This window comes from Nycticebus coucang, chromosome 19 (assembly GCF_027406575.1).
Source record: "Nycticebus coucang isolate mNycCou1 chromosome 19, mNycCou1.pri, whole genome shotgun sequence".
NCBI classification, from domain to species: Eukaryota; Metazoa; Chordata; class Mammalia; order Primates; family Lorisidae; genus Nycticebus; species Nycticebus coucang.
In genome coordinates this window covers 69,765,103-69,769,793 of record NC_069798.1, presented here as the reverse complement: position 1 = coordinate 69,769,793, position 4,691 = coordinate 69,765,103, and positions in this window count along the sequence as shown.

Here is a 4,691-nt window from a genome sequence, read left to right as displayed (position 1 = left end):
CAGGGCCTGGGCAGACTATATGCAGGTGGATCTCTGGGTACATGGTCCCAGGGAGCAGGTGTGCAGACCCAAGAAAGGGGTCTCCAGTTGGAGGCACCCTGGGCCCTGTGGGAACCTTCTGAGAAGCCTCTGGAAATGTGTTCCAGACCCTGCTGCCCCACTAGTGGAAAGGAGCAACCAGATCAAACTGGATGAGTCAGAGCACATCAAGCTACAAAGCTTCTGCACAGCAAAGAAACAGTCAGCAAAGGGACAAGAAGTGCACAGAATGGGAGAAAGTATTTACAGGTGACCCATCTGATGAGGAATTAATAACCAGAATACGCGTAGCATAAGGAACTCCAACAACTTGATGGCAAAAAATCAATCAAATAATCCAATTAAAAATGGGCAAAGGACCTGAACAGACATTTCTAAAAGAAGACGTACAAATGGCCAAGGTGAATACTGAGACCTCACCAGGCAGATGTTGAAGGGCCATAAGGTCACTCAGCCCTCATCACAGAATCACCTCTGGAGTGCCCCGCTTCTTAGGACAATCACACTGGCGATCAGTTCAGTACCTGAATTTGGGATGGGGGCAACCAACATCCAGGCCATAGCAGCCACACTGAGCAGGCTCAGGAGGAAGCTTGCAGATTCTCAGGCGACTTGCCCACCCACACTCTAAGGGATTGGGATCGTGTCACGCCCTGTTGTAGCTTGTCCTCTGCTTGGAGCCTTCCTGCGCTGAGAATCCACAGCACTCTGGTCGTGGCAGCAGACAGGCTTGCAGCCGTATCTGTGGTGTGCAGTAGATATCGCAGAGGGACACCAGTCTCTGCGCTTGGACAGCTGTGTTCAAGTAGGCGAAACAGTCAAGGAAGTCAGGCAACACCAGGTGCTCTGCAATAATAACCTGTGGTTCCTCGAGAACTTTCCCCATTCTTGTCCTGTTAGGTCCATAGACTGTGGATTCCATGAGAGCCAGGGACTGCGTCCAATTCATCTTCTGATGTGACCTCTGCACGCAGGACAGAGACTCACAAAGACAACCCCCAGTGATGTTTCTGGAATAAATGAAAGCTGGAACCCCTAAGAAACCCTCTAGTGACATTGACAGATTTCCAGCACAAGAGATACAGAGGGACGGATACGAGTTTCTCATATGCTTACAAATCCTTCTTGTTATAAATTATAAGTTGGGGTTGCAGTTTATATATGTGACTTGAAACACTGAGACGTTCACATCAGAGTCCAAGAGAAAAATCAGGTTTCTGGACCTACAAAGCTGGGGACCAAGTGCCAACGTGGCCGGCCCCTCGCTGGGTAGCCCTGGGGTGCAGGTGTCACCTTCACAGGGGACAGTGCCACCTCTCCTGTGAGCTAAGGTTGCCAGACAAAATGCAGGGTTAAGTTGGGGTCTCAGATGAACAACAACAGCTTCTAGGGATGGATCTGTCCTGCACAATATTTGGGATATACTTATACTAAAAAAAGTATGTTCATCTGAAATTGAAACTTAATTGGCTATCCATATTTTTATTTGTTAAATATGGTAGGTAACCCTATTTGTAATTAAAAATGTATTGATGTAATCAAAAATTCACATGCAGTTGTAAGAAGAAAACAAAGAGATCCTTGTACAATTTGCCCTGCTCAACCCAGTGGTAACATTTTGCAAAACCACAGCACACTATCACAACAGGACATTGGCTTTAAATCAATGCCCCAATCTCATTCATATTTCCAAGTTTTACCTGTATTCATTTGTGTGTGTGTGTTTGCATGCATGTGTGTATTACAATACTTTGTTTGGAAGGTTTTTTTTATTTTGTTTTGTTTTGTTTTTGCAGTTTTTGGCCGGGGGTGGGTTTGAACCCACTACTTCCAGCATATGGGGCCAGCGCCCTACTCCTTTAAGCCACAGGCACCGCCCAGGAAGGTTTTTTTTTTAATTCATCCTAGTTGAGGCATAAATTGGTACACTACATTGGACATAATTTTGTCACCTATGTACAGTTAACCCTCCATAGCCACAAGTTCCACATTCTTGAAACTTCGGATTGAAATATTCAGAAAAATAAACACACGCACCAAAATACAACAATAAAAATTAAAATCTAACACAATATAACAATTATTTATATAAAATTTCATATTTAAATGTTACATTATTAGATACTATAATTAATCTAGAGATGATTTAAAGTATATAAGGGGATGTGCATGGGTTATATGAAAGACTTCCCACTTTACATACATAATGGACTTGAGCATCCAAAGATTTTGGTACCCACAGGGTGGGGGGATGACTATTTGTGTATCTACCAGCCACAGTCAAGGCACTGAATGGTCCTAGTCTCAGTACCACAGAAATCCCTGAGCTGCCCTTTCAGAACCACACTGACGTGCCTCGTGGGCCTTCCTAACACCCTGGCAACTAACAATCTTCATTTACAAAATTTCATCATTTCAAAAACTTACAAATGGAATCCTACATAGATAACATTTGGCTTCTCTCATTAACCCTAATTGCCAGGAGAGTTGCCAAGTTGCTGCATGTAGGAATCGTCTGTTCCTTTTCATTGCTGAGTAGTATTCCACGGCGTGGCCATCACACCTGGTGTATGTGCAGCTGGACACACAGTTGTTTAACCATCTGTCTTTTTAAACACATCACACCATCTGTTGAGACATCTGAGCCAATTCTGGCAAAAGTATTTTAAGTAAAACAGTTTAAAAAAGAAAAATTGTTTTAAAATCAATGTAAAATCCAAATAAACCAACACATTTTATTTCTGGTGTTTATAAAGAATAAACCTATTTTAAAATACTTTGTTTGAAAATGTTTTTCATTTACCCCATTTGGGGTAAATTGGTACAACTACACTGGACAGTAATTCAGTCTTACTCTTAAAATCAAACACTCACAAATCTTAGGACTCAGCAGTTACACTTCCAGGTGTATAACAGTTGCGGGTTAAACTGTGCCCTTCAAAAAGGCATGTTGAAGCCTTAACTCCCGGTCTCTCCAAGTGAGATCTTACTTGGAAACTGCCTTTGCAGTGTCATCAAGTGAGGTGGGACTGGACTAGAACGGGTCCTAATCCAGTAACTAGGTTCTCATGACCGAGGAGAGGATTCGTGTAAGAGGGACAGGCCGGACACCACATGGAGAAGAGCAGAGATGGAGTGACGCCTGGGAGCCCCACGGGTGGTGGGGACCTGCCAGACCCTGGGAGAGGTGGGAAGGAGCCTCCCAGGAGCCTGCAGAGGGAGCGTGGCCCTGCTGCCACCTGGATTTCAGACCCCTGAGAGTGTCAGTTTCTGTTGTTCTATGGTACCCAGTTGGTGGCACTGTGTTACAACAACCCCAGTGACAGGGAAGAACCTGCAGACGCACACCAGCAGAGGCATGCAGGGATGATGGGGCCATTCCTTGGCAGCAGCTTTGGTCTCAGGAGCAAAACCTGGAATCGTGTGAGGTCCACCATGAGTAAATTATGACATAATCAGAACACAGAACAGTGCAGGTGGAGAAATAATTGCACTGCATATGCTCTGCACCACACACACGCACACGCACACGCACTGCGCATGCACACAGGTGGGCACCACGCTGTATGGCCCTGTCTGCTAAGAGGAGCACAGGGAAGAGGAACGCAGGGTCCAGAAACAGATTTGGAGAAAGGGCTGTGTGCAAGCTAACCTTGGTGATTTGCCATGGAGCAAAGAGAACTGTCAACTCAAGCTGGTGCACATGGATCTGGTAAGAAAAAGATAAAAGTGAATATAATGATTCACTTATATTCATGGGGGAAGGGAGAGGCAAGGAACCGTGACCAGAAGCTTCTGCCTGATGTTCAGGCTACTTCTAACTTCCCATCTGGGAAGTGTGGTGCTGAAGTTATACCCACATTTTTACCCAGATCCACAACTTCTCCTGGGGGTAAGCAGCAAATACATAGATGCAATTTTGCTCAGTTTAAGATGTTATTTGGGCATCACACTCCAAAGCGATATCTACTTATATTCCCACCACAGCACAGAAGATTGCCCATTTCCCAGATTTTGCTAATGTTAAGTGTTACCATTTGGGAGAAAAAAAAAATCCTTGCCATTTTGTGAAGCTAAGAAAGGTATATTTTACCTATTTTAATTTTGCATTTCTTCACCAACTGTTTTCCATTAGTTCACTTGCCTTTTTTTTTTTTGTAGAGACAGAGTCTCACTGTACCGCCCTTGGTAGAGTGCCGTGGCGTCACACGGCTCACAGCAACCTCTAACTCTTGGGCTTACGCGATTCTCCTGCCTCAGCCTCCCGCGTAGCTGGGACTACAGGCGCCCGCCACAACGCCCGGCTATTTTTTTGTTGCAGTTTGGCCGGGGCTGGGCTTGAACCCACCACCCTCGGCATATGGGGCCGGTGCCCTGCTCATTGAGCCACAGGCGCTGCCCAGTTCACTTGCCTTTTAATATTTTCTTTTGTGAATACTAATTTGGATTCTTAACTATTTTCCTCCTGGGGCGAGGCTACGAGGGTGCCTCTTAATGATCTGTGAGAGCACTTCACGTATGAATTGTTAGGAACTTGGCTAAAATGATCAATCAGTAACTCATTCACACCCCTTTATCATCTCTGATTGTAAACTTGATTGGAAATTTCCCACCTTGAGGCCCTGGCCTCCCTGTTCCTGTATAAGTCACTC